Source organism: Hyperoodon ampullatus (assembly GCF_949752795.1).
Source record: "Hyperoodon ampullatus genome assembly, chromosome: 4".
NCBI classification, from domain to species: domain Eukaryota; kingdom Metazoa; phylum Chordata; class Mammalia; order Artiodactyla; family Ziphiidae; genus Hyperoodon; species Hyperoodon ampullatus.
Window position 1 is genome coordinate 169045579 of NC_136917.1, and position 27150 is coordinate 169072728.

Genomic DNA, 27150 nt, shown 5'->3' on the forward strand with positions numbered 1-27150 from the left:
TTTTTGTGTTTTTTTCATTGGAGTCTAGTTGCTTGAAAATACTGTGCTAGTTTCTACTGTACAGCAAAGCGAATCAGCTATATGTATACATACATCCCCTCTGTTTTGGATTTCCTTCTCATTTAGGTCACCACAGATAAACCATAATGGAAAAGAATATAAAAAAAGAATGTCTAGATGTGTATAACTGAGTCACTTTGCTGTAGAGCACAGATTGCACAGCATTATAAATCAACCACACTTCAATAAAAAAATAGTAATAAAACATAACCCTCAACTTTTAGGTTGTACATTTTTTGTTTGTTTGTTTGTTTTGCGGTACGCGGGCCTCTCACTGCTGTGGCCTCTCCCGTTTCGGAACACAGGCTCCAGACGGGCAGGCTCAGTGGCCATGGCTCACGGGCCCAGCCGCTCCGCGGCATGTGGGATCTTCCCGGACCGGGGCACGAACCCGTGTCCCCTGCAGCGGCAGGCGGACTCTCAACCACTGCGCCACCAGGGAAGCCCTGCTGTACATATTTTTTAAGCTGACAATACACACTCATTGTATCTCTCCCCCTCTCCCGTTCTTCCCCCATCCAATATGAGAAATTGTTTATGTTAGAGGTAGAGAATCTGATATAGATATATAAGCACATATAAATGTCAGCATAAAACATAAATTATTTTATGACAATTAATGTTATAATGACAGCCATCTGAGGAATGAGGAAACTGGAGACTGTTGAAAGTTGTTACCTGCAGGAGCATGACTGCAGGCAGATGGGGTCAGGGGGAATCTCCCGATGGCTGAACACATGTACAAATACTTTTTAATTTAGTTTCTGATATAGGGTTTGAATTTTAATATGTTAAAAATATATTTTTAATCTCAGATTGGTTTTCAGAAGGGTGTGATTTCTTGTGGGCATGTTATTACAAAATGTCATTCTTGAATGTCCCTGAGCCAAGGCATAGTTCTAATTGAGAAAAGTTTTCCCTCTTAATTTAATTGCCTGCCACTTTATGATAGCGAAAGGCAGAAGATTGCCTCAGTTTTAACTTTAATATCCAGGTTTCATCATTTCCCTGTTTTAGGACCCCTCTTTCCATATGCATTGATTACCTGGGAAATGATCATGCCAGCTGTACTTTTTGCCTTTTTAGTATTACAGTTTATCAAGATAAATTGTGCTTTTTGGCAAATCACCTAACACTTGCTCTGGAAATTTTATTCAAAAATAGAATTTTTTCATCTCCCACAACATTCAGCAGACTCTAAACCTGAGGCGTCTGCTGGACAACTCTCAATTCCTTGTAGTTACCATTTATTTAAAAGCAGTCTGTTGAGTCTGCATCACATTCAGTCCTTTGTGCCAGGGATAGACATAATTACTACCCTCCCCCTGTCCTTCAGCTACCTGTGCAACCCCTGTTGCCTGTGCAGGATGGTCTATCTAACCTACCTTCATCTCTTTCCATTAAGGATTTCCTGCTGATTCCACCTCTGATAATAGCTCATTTATAGACATAAGGAGAAACATCTTCATTGTACTTTGTTGTCTGCCTTGTTAGACAGTATCATCATATTGCCTTCTACTGTTTGAGCTCAAGCTCACAGCAGAAAGGAGAATTTAGATGGAGAGGAATACAGGCTTCTATTCTGCCTACAAATTAACTCCGTGTGTGATAGGAAGTGGCTGAATCTAGAAAAGAAAAGACTGATTTGGTTTTCAAAGTCTGTTAGAAACAGAACAAATGCAACACCAGTGAAGGGATAAATAAGTGATTACAGACAATGACCCCACCTGAACCTGAGGACCCTCTAAGGCAACATGCAATGGTTGGGATCCCAGGACCCCTCCCTCTCCCCCTACATTTTCTCATTAATGAAATTCTGTTCTTAAGGTATTCATCTGAAATGGGTGGGGTCTGTCAGTCCCTTGAGGCTGGGCATACACTGCTTTCCCAGCAGGAAGCCCCACTGGAGAACAATCACCACCATAGCACCCCCTGCATATGGGAGGGAGTTATGTGCTCATGGGTCATTCCCTAGATAAGCCTTTCCCTTTCTTGTTCTACAGAAATCTATTGCCTAAGATGCTCCACAGGAAAAGAGTCTGGGGTCCAGTGCACATGGGAAACCATGAACATCTGTGTTTCCTCTCGGAAGTTGAAAACCTTTTAGTTGATTCAATCTTCTGATTAAACTCATAACAAATAATTGTTTTAATGATTCCCCAAATGTGTTTGGCATTTGGGAGGGGTGATAATGCTTATTAAGTCTCTATTAATGTAGGATTTTATGAAACTGCTATGGGGAAGTAGGCTGTAATTGGAAACTCCTGACCAAATGGATTTATGAATATCAGTCTTACTGAGTAAAATATAATCCAGGGAATGAGATACAGAGGAATTTTTACTCATTCTTTTAACCCTAAGAATTGCATTATAGGGAGTAACTCCATATTTACTATATCTGATATGTTTTAGAACTGGGTGAAGTTGTCATTTCTTCCTTATTTCCCCCTGACATAATTGTGCTGGAGTACATCTTTTTTCAAGGGTCTGAGAACAGGGTTGGAGAATTGGTCTGTGTCTTGGCTGTCTTTCAAAATTGTTGGTGATTTTTCATTACCCATGGATTGCTGATAGTTTAAATGGAGTGAGTTCCCATATAGGACACATCAGAAACAAATTATAGAAAATTAAATTAAAAAGATAAAAGCCAGTACACTGCAAAGGTCAAATATTTTTGTGGAATTTTTGGTGTCTTGAAAAAAGCTGGAGCATAATACATATTTTGGAGGGGCTCTCTCTGGCTGATAAAGAGGGAAGATGCTGAAGATCTTAAACATAAGTTTAAACATAAACTTAAACATAAGTTTAGTGTTTATAGTGAAAGAAGCCCAGATTCCTGCTCATGCCCCATGATCAGAATGGTCATTCAAGATCCACCCTAATAGATATACACTGGTATTTGCAGGTCAGATTATATCTTTATTCTGTGCTGTCTCACCATAGTAGGACTATATGTGGAAGGAACAGTGCAGTGTCTTTCCTTGGGGTGGAATGCACCTCTCTACCAAATCGATGATGGACTTGGCCATGACTTACATTAGCCAAGGGAACATTACTGGACTTGATCCAAAAGAAGCTTTAAATGTGCTTGTGAAGTTGGGCTTGGCTCTTGGACCTCAGGTGGCCCCTGCCTTATTCAGCCTGTGGCCCCCAAATGAAGACCTGGAGAGCACCCCGGAAACATTCTGGAGGCCTGGAATGTATGACTTAGCTGAACTCAGCCCAAAGCAGCTTAACCACAGCTCACCTGCAGACCCAGGACCCCTGTAAACTACTGAAAGTTTGTGGTTTTTTCTTACACAGGAAAAATTTACTAACAACAATGACTAGCTTTTTTTTGAGTATTAAGTTATGCAAAAACTAGAATTTCTGGCATAAGTATTACATAAAAAATGCAAATTGCAGGTATAACTTTAATGATATTTCCAAAGTTTGCAATACCACTGAGAAGAACACAAATAGGAATAAATATTTGACATTTTTTATGAGGGAAGAGTGAAAGTAAAAAAAGAAATGACAAGTATTTAAAATTTTACCCTATATGTATCTCTAGGAAATAGCATTCAAATAATATCAAACTGTAATCAACCAGTTTTTAGAAAATGTCAGTAAAATTTAAGAAATTTTAAAATTATTTTAATTTAATAATTATTTCAAATTCAAATATTTTTGAATATTTGTAACTTTCACAAATGTGTTTTCAGAAAAATAAGTTTTAAAAAACTTATTTACTTGAACATCCATGCTCTATAAATAAATTAAGTATGAAGAAACCTAAGCCTGTTATATTTTAATCTGGAGCCAGTGGGGTGATAGTTTATAGGAGGGGTTGGTATGATCATTTCATTAACCATGAAGAAAGAATAGAAAATGAAGCCAGGATGAAACCCCAATATTAAAAGTGGAAAAGAAGAAGCTTGCAAAGGAGATTGAGAAAGAGAATTCAGAGAAAAAAAAAAACAACCTGCAAGATCAGGAGAGGATGGAGTCCTTGTCCTCTGGATGCTAAAGGACAAAGTGTTTTGGAAGGAAGACGAGGTCCTTGAGTCCAATCCTGCAGCGGGCTCAGGAAAAATAGGTGATGATGTGCGGTGACATTTGACAGTGTACGGGTTCTAGTGTCCGCCGCAAGATCAGCTTCATGGAGCAATGGGACATATGCTCTACTGTCAAGATTGAGGAGTGAATGATGAAACGTGGAGCCAAAACAAGGCATGTAGGTCCCAAGACAGCATCTGAAAACCAAAGAAAAGTCTTTAGGGCCGTAGGCGAGAGGGGAAGTAGGATTGCAGGAGAGTTTTTCTGAGGCAGCAAATGAACACGAACCCATGGGCAGGAGGAAGCAGAGCAGCAAGCGGGGAGAGGTTACAGATTGATGCAGAGCTGAGATGACTCATGGGGTGAGGTTCCAAGGAGCAGAAGAGTGTACATCACAAGCGTGACGTGGATGACCGTCCATGGTCAAAATCAGAGCCTCCTCCACTGAGCAGGGGGTAAGGAAAGATGAGAGCAGCTGCCAGAAAGTGTGGAGTCAGGGTGGGTACGGCTATGGAAGAAGTTTGGTACATTCTTCCTAATTCCTGTATTTCCTAAGTGAAGTTGGAGAGAGAGTTTCCTGAATGGTGATGGGGGTAGGTGTAATAGTATAAAAAGTGTAAAAGAGTGATTGACTCTTAGAACCATTCTAAATAAGGGATGGTGATGTGGGCTATTCAGGAGGACTGTCAGGTAGCACTGAGGAAACTTGGTGATTAGACAGTGTGAACTTCCAGAGGTCCTAATCTGCAGGTATGTATTCTCTAAGAGTGCTCACCAATCTAAGGATGGGTTGGGGGGAGATTTGGAGACTTCATTTATCCAGAGATGGATTTTTCTGTTGATGGATAGTGAAAACCTGTGGAAGGTGGAGAACTGATACAGTGAAAACTGAATGACCATCAGTGTAGTGAAACATGTGGTCCAGGTGTATAGAGAATTAAGTAAAGCCAAGAGGAGAATGAATGGAAAAAGGAAAGAGACAAGGGACTGGACATCTCAATAAGGTTTGAAATGATTGTGGTGGGAGAGAGGGAGCAGGAGAGCTGGAAACATGAAATGTGGTTCAAGAGGGAAATGTGACACTTTACATTCTCTAAATGTAATGCAGTTTCCTAAGTTGAATCTTGGAACAGAAAAAGGACATCAGTGGAAAAACTGGTGAAATCCAAACTAAGCTGCAGTTTAATCCATATGATTCACCGACTATAATGTTTTGGTTTTGGCAAATGTACCACAGTTGTATAAGATGTTAATATTAGGGAAAACTGGGTGAAAGGTATACAGGAACTCCATACCATCTTTACAACTTTTCTATAAATCTGAAATTATTTCAAAATAAAAGGCTTCTATCTATATATTTTTTAAATCTCATGTTTCATGTAAAAAAGCTAAAAACACTGACATATAGACATGCACATTTCAACCTGATAACAGGTTTTGGGATCATCCCTTGTTTCCACATTTGAATCGCAAAATTTAGAGTCTGACTATATTCCTTTGAGCAACAATACCCAGCACATAAATGGTTTTGTTCTCACCACTTGCTTCTTCATGGGTCATGGAGAACTCTTAAATTTCTAGATTCATGACTGGTAGCAGTAGTAGTGGTCCTGCAAGAAGATCTCCAGTGGTACTCACTTCTTTAGTGTGGTCTACATGCCATCACATTGAGTCAGAGCTGTCCCGGTGTGATCAGTGAAGTTTATGGAAGTTATCACTAGGTCATTAAAAACATTACACTTTCCACCCTGGTCTCTCAAATCACTTTCTTTGGGCTAAACCAGACACTGTTCTGTAAGGTCACCCAAACAGCCCCAAGGAGAGACCCATATGGAGAGGAATAGAGGTCCTTGACCTAAAGCCAGTGACTATTTCATAGAAAAGTCAGGGAAACATCTTGAAAGAAGATAACCCAGACCCAGTCAAACCTTCAAATAACTTTAACCCAGGCCAGCATCTGACTGGAACTCAACAAAAGACTTCAAGTCAGAACTTCCCTACCAAACTGTTCTTGAATTCTTGACTGTGAGAAACATTGGGAGATAATGAATGACTACTTTTTAAGGTACAAATTTTGGGTGGTTTGCTACGCAAAAATAGGTAACTAGTACAGATTTTGGTACAAACAAGTGAAGTGGTGTGATAAAAAAAAAATTCTAAAACATGTGGGATTGGTGGTGCAACCCAGCAGTGGGCAGAAGATGCAAGTACCTCGGAAGAGTGTTAATAAAATCCTAAAAAAGCTTTGAAGAGACTGTTAAATGTGAATGATGGCCTTCACGAAGGCTCTCAGTGAGTGTTTAACATAATTTGAGGAAAATGGAGGAAAGAGATCACATTTTTAAAATGGCAGGAAATTTAGTAATACTATTTCCTATGTAAGATGGGAAACCACAACCCCCCACCAGAGTACATAATTAACTTAATGATCTATCTAAGGAGATTTCTAGGCAAGCTATTGAAGTGCTGCCGGGCTTCCTATAGCAACAAATAGCAACATGTAAGAGAGGAGAGAAAGGTAAAGGAAAAAAAAAAAACCTGCTCAAGGTAAAGGAACCAGGGCTGTTGGGTTCAAATATAAAACTATTTCTCATCGCTAGTCTTCCAGATAGTAAAAGATCTTAAAATTTAAAAACGGCTTCCAGGCAAAGATCAAACCCAGGACACTGTCAGTAAAACATGGTTCACTGGTGAAGTCCAGGATGTAAATGTTGAGCCTTTTGTAATGATCCCAGAAATATGTAAGATGAAGCCTCAAACAGACCAAAGCCCCTCTAAGGATGTTAAGGGCATACATCCCATGTATCATCAATTTAAAAACAAATACAAATTCTAAGAATCATAAGGCATTGTCCTACAGCAGGCTTAGAGGAAGCAAAAGGGAAAAAAGGGCATATTTTCATAAGATTTGTGCGTCTATTTTCCAGTAAAATGAATCCCTGAAAATCCATAAAAGACCCACAAACTTTTAATATAATTGTACTAGATGAGACACCACCAGCTTGGACTAAAACGGACAGAGTCAGTACAAAATACAAAAAGACTGTGGATTCCTCAATTACTATGAACAAAAAGCAAGATAAGAAATCTACTCAGGTAGTTCAGGGGCAAACGCTAGCTATCTCTAATCCAAAAGGAAGGATGCCTAAGAGGTCAGAACCAAAAGCCCAGAGATTTTACCAAGGTTTCAGGCAGTCATACTGAGCCCTCGTCAAGGAACTGGCATTATGTGCCCCACAGGATTTTCCTATGGAGATTTTTACAATAGGGAAATTATTCATGTGTGCCTCCTATTCCCCCTATTTGAAGAGGATGGTCTACAGCAATTATGCTACACCTGTCCCCACTGCATGCTGAGTATATGGAGAGATAACTTGCCTTTAGTTCATAGGTCTTCAGACTGAGAGGAACTAAATTCAAGGAGCTGCCCTCGCAGAGCTGTATCTGAGGATACACCTGTGCACCTGGATCTGATTTGGATGCCAGAATCATGGTCTTCAAGCTGATGCTATAATGGGATAAGACTGGGGTATGGTGTACCATACTTACATGGTAACATGTTGCCTTGCCACAGTTTCAAGGATGCTGGTACCCTGGTCAGAGAAAAAAGCACTTTATTACTCAATGCACAGCAAGAAGCATGACCATAAGTATAATGGTGTCAGTTCCCTACCCCCAAGTAGCATGGAGACAATGCAGTTAGGCCCAGGTAGGTATCTGCACATAGAGTTGGTTGCATTACAGGAGAGAAACACTGCGTTTAGGAAACCCATATTTTTAAATAATAGAAAGCTTCCCTGTCCTTCGTCCAGAGGAAGACATTATATTTATCTTACCATAAAATAAGCGTTCCTCTATTTTGCTTCAGAGGAAGATACTACATTTTAAGGTTATAAACAAACCTGTCTTTTCCTGTAGAGGAAGAAACTGTATCTTTCATGGTGCTCATTATACAAACACCCCTGAAAAGAGAGTCTGAAACAAAAGGCAGTCCGTGCCTCTGCTCATAAGGTGTGCACAAATGTGAAAGACCTATGAAGAATTGTCTCTCAATGAAGCATACGTGTGCTTTACATGTGAGATAGACAGGAAACATTGAACGCAGAAGCTGGACTAGAGTAGCTAATCTCCAAGATGGCTTCCAATGAGCCTTGCTTCCTAATATCTATGCCAATCTGTCGTTCCCTCCTACATTTATCCAAGTGCCAATATGTGTCTTTTGAGACTAAGTTATAAAGGCATTGTAGCTTTCTCCTTGACCTTTTGGATTTTTCACGTTTGGGTGAGCACCACATCATGAGGACATCCAAGTACTCGTGTGAAGTAGCCCGCATTGAGAGGAACTGGGTCTCCTGGCCAATGGCCAGCACCAGTTTGCCATGCATGCAAGAGAGACACCTTGAAATTGGATCCATCAACCCATTTAAGCCTTCAGAGTACTGCAGCTCCAGGCACCATCTGACAGCAAGCTCATTAGAGATTCTGAACCTGAACTCTCTTGTGGATAACTAATATAGCAATAGTCAAGGCTGTGAATGTTAGCTAGGAGCAGAATTTATTTCTATGGCCCACATTTGGAACTTTGAAGGTAGGGGTGCTATCAGACATCCTTTAATAAACCCTCTGGATCATATGGGATTTTTATCTGACAGTGACCATTAGGCCTATATACCCCATGACCAGGAATTCACTATATAGTCCACCTTATTCTTGGATCATTTAAAGCCTTTCTTTTTATCAAACCAATATATGGTGCTGTATAATTTTTGTGAATTCGTCCCAATGTCAAAATCCACAAAAATATATTTGATTTTTCTATATATTAAACTAAATCAATTGCCTGGCACAGGAGAGAGTTCATCTCAAGAATATATTATTTTTTAATGATGAATTTGGTTATATAACATTGGACTTTCTCTTTTTTTAACTGAAGTACAATTTACATTTAACATTATATTAGTTTCAGATGTACAATATAATGACTCAGTATTTGTACATATTGCAAAATGATCACTACAATGAATCTAGTTAACATTCATCACCTTGCTTGTGGTAGATTTTCTTGCTTTCTTATATGATAGCAAATATTTTCTGGCACTGTAATTTTTGTTAACAAGCTTGGATATATAAGATAATAAAAATAAAATCAGGTGGTCTAGTTTAGCTAATTTGAATCTACTGAACATATAGTTTGTTAAGTAGTGATACTCTTTTAAATCAAGAAGAATTAGGTGCTTTTAGAAATTTGGGGAAGCAGAAGGTCTACCTTCAGTCAAGCCCCCGCCACCTTGGAGTATTTGGAAGGAGTCCCTTTAATAGATTAAGTGTTTTACTGAACATGTCACAATTTAGGAGAAATCTAGTGAGGCATTTGAGTGTGCCCTTCACATCCTACTAGAATCAAGCCCATCATTCTCTGGCATGTGTTTAGCTATGAAGCAACCCACTCACAGAACAACACCTGGCAGGGCATTCAAACTGTCTAACAGTCCTGGCGATAAATGCAACTTTACCATGAGGGTGATGATGACAACATTTAATTGAATTAGATTCAGGCAAACAATGTATATCAATAACTAATGTGTTGCTGGGTCAATAAGATAGCTGGATTGTGATCAATATTACATCATAAGAAAGTAATTGCTTTTCATTTCAATACCATTTTTTAAAAATCTGAAATGCACTACAATATATTATTTCCCTAAGGAGCCAAGTCAGCATTTTGCTGAAGGGATGAAGTTGTGCTTGGAAGTGCTGTGTACTTTGCTCAGGAGCACAGAGAAAATTACTAATGTAACTGGTAATACAATCCTTATTTTCTGGAATGGATTCATGTGTTAGTCAACAGAGTCACACTTTTCCAGCTTAGATTCCTGACTCTGTCAGCTTATGCGAGGCTCTGGAGGGGCTGACAAAATGCCTTATAAGAAGTTATAAAACTACTGGGAAAGAAGGAGACTCCCCATGGTGTTGAATAGCCAATGTTTCCATCACCACTTGGATAACAGAGAACTTTCTTTCCCAGATAACACTCTCAAGAATGCAATCTGATCCATGTCCTTTCAAATATTCAGTTAACAAGGCTGGTGTGGGTTTCCCCTCATTCCTTCTCATTCTGCCATAGAACTTATGGTCTAAAAGCAAAACAGATATGGAACACATAGTCACACAAAGTATTTAACTAAAATCATAATGAACTGTGCAAAGTGAAAACAGCTAATTCTAGCAGACTCAAGATGGTCTGGGAGAATTGAAATGTGTGAAGGTGAAGGAAGTGACACTTAGTTGAAGCAGGAAGGATTAGTAGGAGTTATCAAGGTGAAGCATAGCAGATGAACAACCCAGGTAGAGGGCAAGTATGAAGGTACTGGGAGATAGGAGGAGATGTTGGATTTTCAGGAAATAGAAGATACAGGTACACCTGGGGTATAGTGAGAAAAAAATTGAGTGGTAGGAAATGAAGCTGAAACAGTAGATAAAAGTCGTTCACAGGGCCAATTAGATCATGTAAATGACCTTGGATTTTATTGTCTGAAGAAGCCGCTTCATAGAAATAAGAGAGCAATAGATTGAATTGATTAATTACTGTTGTGGTTATGCTCTTTAATGTTATTATGGTTGCTGTATGGAATATAACTTGGAGAGGAGCCAACATGGAGACAGGAAGAACAGTTGGGAGAAAACTGCATTAATTCTGGTGAGGGCTGATGATGGTGGTGCTGAAAAGAAGTTAACACTCCCAGGAAATACGTAGAAAGTAAAAGACACTACAAAGCTACAGTAATCAAAACAGTATGGTACTGGCACAAAGATAGACACATAGATCAATGGAACAGGATAGAAATCCCAGAGATAAACCCACACACTGATAGTCAATTAATCTATGATAAAGGGGGCAAGAATATACAATGGAGAAAAGACGGTCTCTTCAATAAGTGGTGTTGGGAAAACTGGACAGCTACATATGAAACCATGAAATTAGAACATTCTCTAATATCATACATAAAAATAAACTCAAAATGGATTAAAGACCTAAATGTAAGACCAAATACTGTAAAACTCCTAGAGGAAAACATAGGCAGAACACTCTCTGACATAAATTGCAGCAAGACCTTTTTTAATCCACCTCCTAGAGTAATGGAAACAAAAGCAAAAATAAGCAAATGGGGCCTAATTAAACTTAAAAGCTTGTGCACAGCAAGGGAAACCATAAACAAAACGAAAAGACAACCTATGGAATGGGAGAAAATATTTGTGAATGATGTGACTGACACAGGCTTAATTCCCAAAATATACCACCAGCTTCTATAGCTCAATATAAAAACAAAAACAAAACAACCCAATAAAATCAATAAGGCTTGTGAGATAGAGAATAAAGAAAGGTAAAGGCCAATTCTGAATTATCTGGCATTAGAATGTGGGTGGATGTTCAGAGTATTTTATCTTTTCTTGTGAATTCAGTGAGATGCAAAGATAGGACAGGTTTTATTCTAATAATCATTATCAACCTTGTAGCTTTTAAGCCACATTGCCATTGTCCTACCCACTCTTCCCCATTCATTCTAGAGATTAGATAAAAAGAAATAAAGTTATTTTGGAGTTTGTAGTTTAATGCAGTTATTAAATATCACTTCTATTGGGGTAAATAATACTCTTACCTTAAGGAATCAATCATTGCCATTTCTTCTCTTCTGCCCAGTTATAGTGAGCTCCCGAGAGAGAGAGAAGACAAGGTGTGGTGTGACCTGCATCCTCTCACTTCTCCAGGAGTAGGGACGGGTTGGGTGTGGGGAAGAAATGCAATTATGTGACAGTATCTGTATCTCGGTGGGAATAGGAGGTGGGTCTGGATCTCCCTTCAATTAATTAATATTGTTTCTGATCATGGAACTAATGAAATCATGAAGCCGTTTGTTTCTGCATGGTCCACTTGCTTCATGTGTGGGTTGTATGTGAATGCATGACTACACCCTTCACCTGGGTGTACACAATCCGCTATCAGCTTTTTTTTTTTTTTTTGGCAGGATAATCATTCAAACTTTTAAAATCTCACTTTACACATTATATTAACATTCATGTTGCAAGGAATTCCATTCACAAATATTACGGTTTGTTAAAAAGCTTCACACACATACCCCCAAAAGTCTATACCATATTCAGCCACTTTACTAAATCATTAAAATAATAAAAGTAATGAAAACATTATCATAATTCCTTTAAAGCGATAAAGGTCTGAGACACTCTGGGTAAGGTGTTCTCGTACAAGTGTAACATGTCAGTGGTATCAACTTATCTTAGAATAAAGTTACCAGATACCCAGTAATCAAGTACACTCTAATGACAATGACTTTGATCTGATATGTCTTCACCGGATACACTCCCATTTGGACTGAACTACTGAAAGGAACACAGATGTTGGGCAGCTGAGGTCATTTCTAATGAGATTCCAAACTTTGTGAAGGAGAAGTGTGTTTTCAGCACACCGAGGACAGCTGTATTCCTTCGGCAAGGGAACGGTCCAGTCTCCAAAGAAGTTCATTTCTCATCACTACCAGGTTTACTAAACGTTAGAATTTCCAGACTTTGCTCACTGCTGGAGAGATTTCAGAACTGTCTTTCCCCATCAACATCCACAGGGCACCTTCTGCCCTTCTCTGAATATCTCCAAGGGATGGCCTTGAAATAAGACAGAGAGGGGAAGGGAGTGTTTTTCCTCCCATTAGGACCAAACAGAGGTCTGAAATAGCAATGGATTACAAAAATCTCATTCTCTGCACAGCCAGCTTCCACTTGGAACATGGCTATTTTTGCCATAAACTAGATTTTTTTAAAATCTGATAACCTTTTTCCAAAGTGACTTTTTCCACATCCATTCACTCACAGAATCTACATTGGCAAGTCTCGCTGACCAAGTGCTTCCTTACAATTATAAAGGTAAATAATTAGCAGGGGGAAGGGAGGCCAATTCCCAGATGGGGATTAAATCACTGCAAACAACAAGTCCATTTATGACAGCTTTTGACCTTGTCAGAGCAGAATCAACACAAACCCCAGGTCATATAGTGTTCAGTAATTACATATATGGAATTTAAAATGTATACATATATAGTTCCACGCATACATAATAAAAAAAATTGGAAGCAATGTATGTTGCTAAACTTTCAAGGATTCTCGTCTCCAACATTCACCTGGAAAGTAGCTGGCTCTAATGGTCCGGTTGTGGCAGTGATAAAATCAACTTAAAAGCAGGTTTAAGTAAAATTGCTCAAAGGGAAAATAAGAAAATGGGGGTGCAGAGATTTTTTTTTTTTTTTTGTGGAGAGAGGGGAGCATTAAGAGGAATAGAGAAATGCTTCTTTTATTCTTCTTGGATTTTTCAGACCCAAGACAAGTTCTTGAGGACACACATCAAACGCTATAGTCCTTCCTTATCTATAATCAAAACAAAACAAGTAATTTAAAAAATTCCTCTTCCATTCTGTACTCTCAATAAAATGCAGAGTACAGCCAGAAGATATCACCAAGATGAACCATCTCAGGAGAAATTAAAATTGAGAAATGAAATGAGGCCATGAGCTATCGAGTCATGGGGTTAGGATTTCACAGCTAGTGTCCATGACCAGCAAGTTGTGCTCAAACTGGGCAGACAGCTTCCCATCTCTCATCACTGCTGTCCAGCCATCCAGCCAGGTTTCATCCTGCCTTCCACCTTCACAAATTATTGGCTCAATTGTAAATATGTGGCCGGGCTTCATCACTCCAACTGCTTTATTTTGGGCCTAGTGAGATGCATTGAGGACTGTATGAAAAAGCTTGTGGATTCTATGCCCACAATAGCTTCAAACAACTGAAAATTCATTTGCTTGGTCATGCTTCTGGATAATGTTTCCAATTCTCTGTATTGAACACCAAGTTCCACTGCATCAGTGGCTTGCATCAAGCACTCACACGTGGTCTGAACAAGTTTCCATGCTCGCTCATCCACGTGTCCAGCAAAAAACATCTCATTCAGGTCCCTGTGATAACCATTGTGATAAAGAGTGATGTCCACATTAACAATATCACCTTCTTGCAAGGGCCATCTCTCTGGAATTCCATGGCAGATCACTTCATTCACTGAAGTACAACAAGACTTTGGGAAATTATAATAATTCAGGGGAGAAGGATAGCAATTTCTTGCAAGGCATGCTAAGTGTACAGCATGATCTATTTCTTCAGTAGTTACACCTGGTTTAATCGCCCCAGCATCAATGTCCACACAGGCTTCTCTAGCAAGCTTACATAGCAGTAGCATCCCTTCTATATCTTCAGATGAGAGTAACTTAACTTGAGAAGTAACTTTAAGAGCCTGCTCAGATTCAGACATTCCTAAAGGGTGATCAGCATAATCTGGTCTTTGACTATGACTTGGCACTGGCCTTGACATCAGTGGATAATGTGGTCTGAGTTTACTATCAATAACGTGTCCATGGGTCAGTGTTGATGTCCCCTTCCACAGTCCAGGAAGACAATTCTTGCTTGGTCTTTTCATCTTTTGCTTTCATATGTAGTAACTTGTGAGTAACCCAACTTCCTTGAAAACATTCCTGTGAGCGGAAGTACGAGTCCTGGATGCCCAGCTTGATGCAGGTGGGACACTGGAGCTTGGCCTCGCTGCTGCAACCATCCGTCTCTCACACACAAATCTCCAAGGCCGCCATGCTGCCTGGATGCTGGAGGAGCCCCTCACCGAGCCCCTCCCAGCTTTGGCTTCTTCTTTTCAAACTCAAAATATGGTGCACACAAGAGAGAAGCCATAGTTTCTTTTCTCAGCTCCCAACAGCAGTACCTACCCCCACCCCGTCTAGTCTGTTAATGCTTTTACCACCACCACAATTCATATTCAAATATATAATATTTTTCGGTTCACACCAAAAGTGCATAATTACGAGAGTGTATTTTATTAATATGGTTATATTAGTCTTAATTTTCAAAATTGCATCTTATGATTAACAAATTTGAAATTGTTAACAACTTTGACTCTTTTCCATAGATCATAATAGTTTTTTTTTCACAACATGACTCCATTTATATAACATTCTTAAAATGACAAAGTTATAGAAATGGGGAACAGATTTGTGGTTACTATAGGCTTCGGAGGAAGTAGGGGAGGAGATGGGCAGGTAGCAGGGAAGTGGGTGTAGTTATAAAAGGGCACCAGGAGTAATCCTGATGTTGATAGACTCTTCTGTATCTTGACTGTGGTGGTGGATACAGGACACTAACCCCGTGATAAAATTGTACAGAATTTATTTTATTAGTTTCTGTTTTATAACAAAGTGAATCAGTCATACATATACATCTGTTCCCATATCCCTTCGCTCTTGCATCTCCCTCCCTCCCACCCTCCCTATCCCACCCGTCCAGGAGGTCACAAAGCACCAAGCTGATCTCCCTGTATTATGTGGCTGCTTCCCACTATCTATCTACCTTACGTTTGGTAGTGTATATATGTCCATTCCTCTCTCGCTTTGTCACAGCTTACCCTTCCCCCTCCCCATATGCTCAAGTCCATTCTCAAGTAGGTCTGTGTCCTTGTTCCTGTTTTACCCCTAGGTTTTTCATGACATTTTTTTCTTAAATTCCATATATATGTGTTAGCATACGGTATTTGTCTTTCTCTTTCTGACTTACTTCACTCTGTATGACAGACTCTAGGTCTATCCACCTCATTACAAATAGCTCAGTTTCGTTTCTTTTTATGGCTGAGTAATATTCCATTGTATATATGTGCCACATCTTCTTTATCCATTCATCCGATGATGGACACTTAGGTTGTTTCCAGCTCCGGGCTATTGTGAATAGAACTGCAATGAATATTTTGGTACATGTCTCTTTTTGAATTATGGTTTTCTCAGGGTATATGCCTAGTAGTGGGATTGCTGGGTCATATGGTAGTTCTATTTGTAGTTTTTTAAGGAACCTCTATACTGTTCTCCATAGAGGCTGTACCAATTCACATTCCCACCAGCAGTGCAAGAGGGATTCCTTTTCTCCACACCCTCCCCAACATTTATTGTTTCTAGATTTTTGATGATGGCCATTCTGATTGGTGTGAGGTGATACCTCATTATAGTCTTGATTTTCATTTCTCTAATGAATAAAGATGTTGAGCATTCTTTCATGTGTTTGTTGGCAGTCTATATATCTTCTTTGGAGAAATGTCAATTTAAGTCTTCTGCCCATTTTTGGATTGGGTTGTTTGTTTTTTTGCTATTGAGCTGCATGAGCTGCTTATAAATTTTCGAGATTAATCCTTTGTCAGTTGCTTCACTTGCAAATATTTTCTCCCATTCTGAGGGTTGTCTTTTGGTCTTCTTTATGGTTTCCTTTGCTGTGCAAAAGTTTTGAAGTTTCATTAAGTCCCATTTTTTTATTCTTGTTTTTATTTCCATTTCTCTAGGAGGTGGGTCCAAAAGGATCTTGCTGTGATTTATGTCATAGAGTGTTCTGCCTATGTTTTCCTCTAAGAGTTTGATAGTTTCTGGCCTTACAATTAGGTCTTTAATCCATTTTAAGCTTATTTTTGTGTATGGTGTTAGGGAGTGTTCTAATCTCATACTTTTACATGTCCCTGTCCAGTTTTCCCAGTACCACTTATTGAAGAGGCTGTCCTTTCTCCACTGTGCATTCCTGCCTCCTTTATCAAAGATAAGTTGACCATATGTGTGTGGGTTTATCTCTGGGTTTTCTATCCTGTTCCATTGATCTATCTTTCTGTTTCTGTGCCAGGACCACACTGTCTTGCTTACTGTAGCTTTGTAGTATAGTCTGAAGTCAGGGAGCCTGATTCCTCCAGCTAAGTTTTTCATTCTCAAGATTGCTTTGTCTATTCGGGGTCTTTTGTTTTTCTAAACAAATTTTGAAATTTTTTATTCTAGTTCTGTGAAAAATGCCAGTGGTAGTTTGATAGGGATTGCATTGAATCTGTAGATTGCTTTGGGTAGTAGAGTCATTTTCACAATATTGATTCTTCCAATCGAGGAGCATGGTATATCTCTCCATCTATTTGTATCATCTTTAATTTCTTTCATCAGTGTCTTATAATTTTCTGCATACAGGTCTTGTGTCTCCTTAGGTAGGTTTATTCCTAGATATTTTATTCTTTTTGTTGCAATGCTAAATGGGAGTGTTTTCTTGATTTCACTTTCACAGAGAGTCCCATACAGAATAAATCCAAGGAGAAATATGCCAAGACACATATTAATCAAACTGTCAAAAATTAAACACAAAGAAAACATATTAAAAGCAGCAAGGGAAAAACAACAATTTCACACTTAATGATTTTTCATCATTAGTGTACAGGAATGCCAGAGATATCTGAGCATTAATTTTGTACCCAGCTACTTTACCAAATTCATTGATTAGCTCTAGTAGTTTTTCGGTAGCATCTTTAGGATTCTATATGTATAGTATCATGTCATCTGCAAACAGTGACAGCTTTACTTCTTCTTTTCCAGTTTGGATTCCTTTTATTTCCTTTTCTTCTCTGATTGCTATGGCTAAAGCTTCCAAAACTATGTTGAATAAGAGTGGTGAGAGTGGGCAGCCTTGTCTTGTTCCTGATCTTAGTGGAAATGGTTTCAGTTTTTCACCATTGAGGACGAAGTTGGCTGTGGGTTTGTCATATATAGCCTTTATTATGTTGAGGAAAGTTCCCTCTATGCCTACTTTCTGCAGGGTTTTCATCATAAATGGGTGTTGAATTTTGTCGAAAGCTTTCTCTGCATCTATTGAGATGATCATATGGTTTTTCTCCTTCAATTTGTTAATATGGTGTATCACGTTGATTGATTTGCATATATTGAAGAACCCTTGCATTCCTGGAATAAACCCCACTTGGTCAAGGTGTATGATCCTTTTAATGTGCTGTTGGATTCTGTTTGCTAGTATTTTGTTGAGGATTTTTGCATCTATGTTCATCAGTGATATTGGCCTGTAGTTTTCTTTCTTTGTGACATCCTTGCCTGGTTTTGGTATCAAGGTGATGGTGGCCTCATAGAATGAGTTTGGGAGTGTTCCTCCCTCTGATATATTTTGGAAGAGTTTGAGAAGTATAGGTGTTAGCTCTTCTCTGAATGTTTGATAGAATTCGCCTGTGAAGCCATCTGGTCCTGGGCTTTTGTTTGTTGGAAGATTTTTAATCACAGGTTCAATTTCAGTGCTTGTGATTGGTCTATTCATATTTTCTATTTCTTCCTGAGTCAGTCTTGGTAGGTTGTGCATTTCTAAGAATTTGTCCATTTCTTCCAGGTTGTCCATTTTATTGGCATAGAATTGCTTGTAGTAATCTCTCATGATCTTTTGTATTTCTGCAGTGTCAGTTGTTACTTCTCCTTTTTAATTTCTAATTCTATTGATTTGAGTCTTCTCCCTTTTTTTCTTGATGAGTCTGGCTAGTGGTTTATCAATTTTGTTTATCTTCTCAAAGAACCAGCTTTTAGTTTTATTGATCTTTGCTATCGTTTCCTTCATTTCTTTTTCATTTATTTCTGATCTGATCTTTATGATTTCTTTCCTTCTGCTAACTTTGGAGGATTTTTGTTCTTCTTTCTCTAATTGCTTTAGGTGCAGGGTCAGGTTGTTTACTCAAGATGTTTCCTTTTTCTTAAGGTGGGATTGTATTTCTATAAACTTCCCCCTTAGAACTGCTTTTGCTGTGTCCCATAAGTTTTGGGTCATCGTGTCTCCATTATCATTTGTTTCTAGCTATTTTTTTATTTCCTCGTTGATTTCTTCAGTGATCACTTCGTTATTAAGTAGTGTATTGTTTAGCCTCCATGTGTTTTTATTTTTTACAGATCTTTTCCTGTAATTGATGTCTAGTCTCATAGCATTATGGTTGGAAAAGGTACTTGATACAATTTCAATATTCTTAAATTTACCAAGGCTTGAATTATGACTCAAGATATGATCTATCCTGGAGAATGTTCCATGAGCACTTGAGAGAAATGTGTATTCTGTTGTTTTTGGATGGAATGTCCTATAAATATCAATTAAGTCAATCTTGTTTAATGTATCATTTAAAGCTTGTGTTTCCTTATTTATTTTCATTTTGGATGATCTGTCCATTGGCGAAAGTGGGGTGTTGAAGTCCCGTACTATGAGTGTGTTACTGTCGATTTCCCCTTTTATGGCTGTTAGTATTTGCCTTATGTATTGAGGTGCTCCTATGTTGGGTGCATAAATATTTACAATTGTTATATCTTCTTCTTGGATCGATCCCTTTATCATTATTAAGTGTCCTTCTTTGTCTCTTCTAATAGTCTTTATTTTAAAGTCTATTTTGTCTGATATAAGAATTGCTACTCCAGCTTTCTTTTGATTTCCATTTGCATGGAATATCTTTTTCCATCCCCTTACTTTCAATCTCTATGTGTCTCTAGTTCTGAAGTGGGTCTCTTGTAGACAGCATATATATGGGTCTTGTTTTTGTATCCATTCAGCCAATCTGTGTCTTTTGGTGGGAGCATTTAGTCCATTTACATTTAAGGTAATTATTGATATGTATGTTCCTATTCCGATTTCCTTAATTTTTTGGGTTCGTTATTGTAGGTAGTTTCCTTCTGTTGTGTTTCTTGCCTAGAGAAGTTCCTTTAGTATTTGTTGTAAAGCTGGTTTGGTGGTGCTGAATTCTCTCAGCTTTTGCTTGTCTGTAAATGTTTTAATTTCTCCATCATCTGAATGAGATCCTTGCTGGGTAGAGTAATGTTGGTTGCAGGTTTTTCTCCTTCATCACTATAAATATGTCCTGCCAATCCCTTCTGGCTTGTAGAGTTTCTGCTGAGAGATCAGCTGTTAACCTGATGGGGATTCGTTTGTGTGTCATTTGTTGTTTTTCCCTTGCTGCTTTTAATATGTTTTCTTTGTGTTTAATTTTTGACAGTTTGATTAATATGTGTCTTGGCATATTTCTCCTTGGATTTATTCTGTATGGGACTCTCTGTGCCTCCTGGACTTGATTAAATATTTCCTTTCCTATATTAGGGAAGTTTTCAACTATAATCTCTTCAAATATTTTCTTAGTCCCTTTCTTTTTCTCTTCTTCTTCTGGAACCCCTATAATTCGCATGTTGGTGCATTTAATGTTGTCCCAGAGCTCTCTGAGACTGTCCTCAGCTCTTTTCATTCTTTTTTTTTTAATTCTGCTCTGCAGCAGTTATTTCCACTATTTTGTCTTCCACGTCACTTATCCGTTCTTCTGCCTCAGTTATTCTGTTATTGATCCCATGTAGAGTATTTTTAATTTCATTTTATGTGTTTTTAATCGATGCTTGATTCATCTTTAGTTCTTCTAGTTCCTTTTTAACTGTTTCTTGCATTTTGTCTATTCTATTTCCAAGATTTTGGATCATCTTTCCTATCATTATTCTAAATTCTTTTTCAGGTAGACTGCCTATTACCTCTTCATTTGTTAGGTCTGGTAGGTTTTTATCTTGCTCCTTCACCTGCTGTGTGTTTTTCTGTCTTCTCATTTTGCTTATCTAACTCTTTTTGGGGTCTCTTTTTTGCAGGCTGCAGGTTTGTAGTTCCCGTTGTTTTTGGTGTCTGTCCCCAGTGGCTAAGGTTGTTTTTGTGAGTTGTGTAGGCTTCCTGGTGGAGTGGACTAGTGCCTGTGTTCTGCTGGATGAGGCTCGATCTTGTCTTTCTGGTGGACAGGTCCACGTCTGGTGGTGTGTTTTGGGGTGTCTGTGGCCTTATTATGTTTTTAGGCAGCCTCTCTGCTAATGGGTGGGGTTGTGTTCCTGTCTTGATAGTTGCTTGGCATAGGGTGGCCAGCACTGTAGCTTTCTGGTCGTTGAGTGAAGCTGGATGCTGTTGTTGAGATGGAGATCTCTGGGAGATTTTCGCCATTTGATTTTATGTAGACCTGGGAGGTCTCTTGTGGACCGGTGTCCTGAAGTTGGCTCTCCCACCTCAGAGGTGCAGCACTGACTCCTTCCTGCTGCACCAAGAGCCTTTGATCCACCCAGCTCAGAATAAAAGGGAGAAAAATTAGAAAGAAAGAATTAGTAGAAGAAAGAAAGAAAGAAAAGAAAGAAAGAAAGAAAGAAAGAGAGAAAGAAAGAAAGAAAGAGAGAAAGAAAGAAAGAAAGAAAGAAGGGAGGGAGAGAGGGAGGAAAGAAAGAAAAAAAGAAAGAAAGAAAGAAAGAAAGAAAGAAAGAAAGAAAGGAAGAAAGAAAGAAGAGGGAGGGAGAGAGGGAGGAAAGAGGGAAGGTAGGAAAAAGAGAATGAGGGAAGGTAAGTAAAATAGAATAAAGTAGATAAAATATAATAGCCTTATTAAAATAAAAAGTAATTATTAAAAAAATTAAAAATTAAAAACAAACAAACAAACAAAACGGACCGATAGAACCCTGGGACAAATGGTGGAAGCAATGCTATATAGACAAAATCTCACACAGAAGCATACACATACACTTTCACAAAAAGAGACCAAGGGGAAAAAAATTGTAAATCTTGCTCTCAAAGTCCACCTCCTCAATTTGGGATAATTCGTTGTAAAAAGAGGAAAAGGGGAAAAAATCATAGATCTTGTTCTCAAAGTCCACCTTCTCAATTTGGGATGATTCATTGTGTATTCATGTATTCCACAGATGCAGGGTACATCAAGTTGATTGTGGATGTTTAATCTCCTGTTTCTGAGGCTGCTGGGAGAGATTTCCCTTTCTTTTCTTTATTCTCACAGCTCCCGGGTCTCAGCTTTGGATGTGGCCCCGCCTCTGCATGTAGGTGGCCAGAGGGCCTCTGTTCTTTGCTCAGACAGGACGGGGTTAAAGGAGTAGCTGCTTCGTGGGCTCTGGCTCACTCAGGCCGGGGGGAGGGAGGGGCACGGAGTGCAGGACGAGCCTGCGGCAGCAGATGCCGGCGTGACGTTGCACCAGCCCGAGGCACAGCGTGCGCTCCCCCGGGGAAGCAGTCCCTGGATCCCGGGGCCCCAGCAGTGGCGGGCTGCACAGGCTCCCCGGAAAGGGGGCATGGACAGTGACCTGCGCTCACACACAGGCCTTGTGGCGGCAGCAGCAGCAGCCCCAGCATCCCACGCGTCTCTGGGGTCCGCGCTTTCAGCCGCGCCTCGCGCCCGTCTCTGGAGCTCCTTTAAGCAGCGCTCTGAATCCCCTTTCCTCACGCACCAGGAAACAAAGAGGGAAGAAAAAGTCTCTTGCCTCTTCGCCAGCTCCAGACTTTTTCCCGGACTCCCTCCCGGCCAGCCGTGGTGCACTAACCCCTTCAGGCTCTCTTCCCGCCGCCAGTCCCAGTCCTCTCCCTGCGCTCCGACTGAAACCTGAAGCCCGAGCCTCAGCTCCCCGCCCCGCCTGCCCCGGCGGCCGAGCAGACAAGCCTCTCGGGCTGGTGAGTGCCGGTCGGCACCGATCCTCTGTGCGGGAATCTCTCCGCTTTGCCCTCCGCACCCCTGTTGCTGCGCTCTCCTCCGCGGCTCCGAAGCTTTCCCCCTCCGCAACCCGCAGTCTCCGCTTCTAGTGTGTGGAAACCTTTCCTCTTTCACGGCTCCCTCCCACTGGTGCAGGTCCTATCCCTATCCTTTTGTCTCTGTTTATTCTGTTTTCTTTTGCCCTACCCAGGTACGTGGGGAGTTTCTTGCCTTTTGGGGGGTCTGAGGTCTTCTGTCAGCGTTCAGTAGGTGTTCTGTAGGAGTTGTTCCACGTGTAGATGAATTTCTGATGTATCTGTTGGGAGGACGGTGATCTCCACATCTTACTCTTCTGCCATCTTCCCCCAGCTCCCTCCATAGATCATAATAATTTTAATAGAAAAAATATTATTTCTCTAAGTGCCATAGTACCTGCTAACCTAAGAGCAAAATCTGTTTAGTAGAGCGTATTCTGAACACAAAAATATTTAAAGTGAATGTGTGAATATTTCCCATGTACAAAGAGCACTTTCAGTTTTCCAGAGTACTATTCCTTGTGTTTATGATTTTTTGAAAGTTTTGTCAATTCTAAATGCTGAAAGTCCACAGGTATTTTAATATTCTGTTGCAGTACTTAGTATTAACATATCAAATTAAAAATGGAAACTCCACCAAAAGACTCTTCCCACAAGGCGAAGTATTCCACAGTGCAGTTATAAATCTATGTATGTTGTAGTCTCTTCCATGTTTTCATAGGGATAAATGCTTCTACATGTAAACTTCATTTTCCCTATCTGGAACTCACTCAAAGCTTTCAAAGTTGATGTCTTTTGATCCAACATTTATTTAATACTTGATTAAATATTTCCAAATGGGTTTTAACAAAAACAAGCAAAACCTAGAGGACTTGTTTATTTAAAAAAAATTAGTGTCATGTAGAACATATAGGTTTATTTATGGGGTTAGATGACAACCAAAGGAGAAGCTGGATATACAATGTGGAAGTCTGGCTCAAACATCTGAATTTATTTTCATACAACCATTAACAATACTTCTTTAAAAATGAAAAATCCAGGACTAATGCCAAACTGGACAAGTTGATTGGACAATAGGAAAAATGAGACCATACTTGGTAAGTCAGGGTGAAAGTCTACACCATTCTAAGTAAAGAAGAAACCTCCATCTATGCTCATTGCTGCTTCTCAGGTAGGAAGTAGTCTAACTTATTAGCTAAGCAGAAATCCTCATTCTTCCTTCTTCCTGCACCAGACTACAGAATGTTGATTAGACTAATCTCAATAAATTTTCCCTGAAACAATCATATTCTTCAAATATATAATATAATGTGAAGTTGCTTTACATTGATTTTATTCTTTTAGTAATCTCAAATCCTTTCAGAAAATCATGAGAACTGATAGTAACCTTTATTCACTCTGAAAGAATCTGCTGTAATGGAAACAAATCTAATGTATCCTATCAAAGTTTTCCAGTAAATTTCCTTAGATAAACACTTCTGCCTTTGACATAGGCAAAAGAATACCAAATTTGCACAATTTATTCCAAAAATTAGAAGCAAAAGAATACTTTCTAACCTACTATCCAAGTCCAGCATTACTCTAACAATAAAATCAGATAAAGACATCATAAGAAAACTGCAGAACAATATCTCTCATGAATGTAAGCAAAATGATTCTCAAAACATATTAGCAAATTTTACCTGACAATATATAGAAAGTATTATATATCATGACCCAAGTGATATTTTTTTCCAAATATGCAAGACTGGCTCATAGTTCAAAAATCAGTCAGTGTAATTTATCATATATAAAAAATAAAAATCTTATGACTTTATCAATTGATGCAGAAAAAGCAAAGGGAACTGTACATAAGTACTATGCTATAGCTGATTAAGTTGTTCCCTACAGGTTAAAAATTGTGAAGCCATTATATATGTGGACTGTAATTGAACAACTGGCATTGAATAATTAAATAAATAGATAGCAGATTGTGGGAACCAGATTTCTGCTTATTGAAATAGAAGGTTATAGACAAGCAAAGGGGGAAGGCATGAATGATCCATGTGGTAAAAATCAGTATGAATATATATACTCATACATACATACATACAGAGATATTTACAGATATGTGTATATAGAAAGGTTAGTATAAACACGTATATTTCCTTGCTGTCAGTTGAGAGGGTCCAGAAGCAATGACATCCCAGTGGCAACAAGCACACCTATCAGCCAGGTCTTGTTTACTAATACCATTCTGCAATGAAAAGAACCAAGGATACTTGAAAAAAATTGCTGATTCTAGGACTGGGACATGGAAATATCCTAGATAATCCTAGAGCATCTTATAGTGCCAGAAAGAAAGTGTTTGAAAAAGCCCAGTGATGAGAGTACATCAAAGAGATACAGGAAACTAAAAGAGCTCCTAATGGCTAAAGGTGGAGAATTTTAACAACAAAATTAATAAGTATTGTATTGTAACCAAGTGTAAACCAGACAGTTATGAGTCCATCTCAATATAAACTAATGACTGTGTAAGAAAATAAAACTGAAGAACAGATAAATTTCCTTTCAGAAGAAGCTAAAATAATTTATGTAGTTACTTCAACCTCAAGGAGGTAGAGTATAACTCCCCACTACTTAGTTGTGGGTTGTGTATAGTGATGTCTCAAAAAGTACAACATAGAAATAGGAGGGAGTAACTCTGCAGTAGAAAAACCCTACAAACACTACCTCAGGCAGATGATCAAGATTAACGTTAACAGTGGTAAGTCACGGTAATAAATGTACCCTAGATATGATGTGATGAAAATGACTGGGACATTGTCACAACCAAGTGAAACCTTAAGGGACATGACAGATACATGTATTGTGGAATCCTGGACTAACAATCCTTGGGGTGTCACCAAAAGGCATCAGGTAAAAGCCAAGGAAATTCAAACAAATTATGGCCTTTGTTAAGAGAAAACATATCAATATTGGTTGATTAATTTTAATAACTTTACATTACTAATATAAAATGTTTATAATAGGAGAAACTAGGTGTAGGACATATGTACTATCCTCACAAATGTTCTGTAAATCCGAATCTATTTTTATTTTATTTTATTTTATTTATTAATTTTTTGTGGGCTTCAAAAAATTATTTTTTATTTGTTATGTGGAATAAAGACTGGGGAAGGGAGACACAAAAGTTAGAGACACCAGTTAAGAGGGTATTTTAATACAAGGGTAAAAAATAATAGGAAAGGGCAATTACAGAGGCAATTACGAGAGAAAAGCAGTACAGGAAATTGTGCTTCTTTCTAACTGATAAACTTCCAAGAATTTTTTTTAACATCTTTATTGGAGTATAATTGCTTTACAATATTGTGTTAGTTTCTGCTGTATAACAAAGTGAATCAGCTATGTGTGTATATATATCGCCATATCCCCTCCCTCTTGCATCTCCCTCCCATCCTCCTTATCCCACCCTCCCTATCCCACCCCTATAGGTGGTCACAAAGCACCGAGCTGATCTCCCTGTGCTATGCGGCTGCTTCCCACTAGCTATCTATTTTACATTTGGTAGTGTATATATGTCAGTGCTACTCTCTCACTTTGTCCCAGTTTACCCTTCTCCCTTCACATGTCCTCAAGTCCATTCTCTACATCTGCATGTTTATTCCTGCCCCTAAGTTCATCAGAACCTTTTTTTTTTTTTTAGATTCCATATATATGTGCTAGCATGAACTATTTGTTTTTCTCTTTCTGACTTACTTCACTCTGTATGACAGACTCTAGGTCCATGCACCTCACTACAAATAACTCAATTTTGTTTCTTTATATGACTGAGTAATATTCCATTGTATATATGTGCCACATCTTCTTTATCCATTCATCTGTCAATGGACATTTAGGTTGCTTATATGTCTTGGCTCTTGTAAATAACATGACAATGAACATCAAGGTACATGTCTATTTTTGAATTATGGTTTTCTCAGGGTATATGCCCAGTAGTGGGATTGCTGGGTCATATGGTAGTTCTATTTTTAGTTTTTTAAGGAACCTCCATACTGTTCTCCATAGTGGCTGTATCAATTTACACTTCCACCAACAGTGCATGAGAGTTCCCGTTTCTCCACACCCTCTCCAGCACTTATTGTTTGTAATTTTTTTTTTTTTTTTGCAGTACATGGGCCTCTCACTGTTGTGGCCTCTCCTGCTGCATAGCACAGGCCTCGGATGCACAGGCTCAGCGGCCATGGTGCACAGGCCCAGCCGCTCCACGCCCTGTGGGATCTTCCCGGACTGGGGCACAAACCCGTGTCCCCTGCATCAGCAGGTGGACTCTCAACCACTGAGCCACCAGGGGAGGCCCTGTTTGTAAATTTTTTGATGATGGTCGTTCTGACCGGTGTGAGGTGATACTTCCTTGTAGTTTTGATTTGTATCTTGAGAAACAAAAATGGAGCTGGAGGAATCAGGCTTCCTGACCTCAGATTATAGTACAAAGCTACAGTAATCAAGACAGTATGGTACTCACACAAAAATAGAAATATAGATCAATTGAACAGGATAGAAAGCCCAGAGATAAACCCACACACATATGGTCATCTTATCTTTGGTAAAGGAAGCAAGAATATA

The 27150-nt window shown here is 39.0% G+C and overlaps 1 pseudogene across 1 annotated transcript; it reads right to left on the reverse strand.

Annotated features, from left to right (window-relative positions):
- Positions 1-13643: 13643 nt before the first annotated feature.
- LOC307052924 (methionine aminopeptidase 1-like) lies at positions 13644-14798 on the reverse strand (annotated as a pseudogene). The gene has a single exon. The product of its transcript is annotated as a methionine aminopeptidase 1-like (transcript).
- Between the last annotated feature and the right edge of the window lie 12352 nt (positions 14799-27150).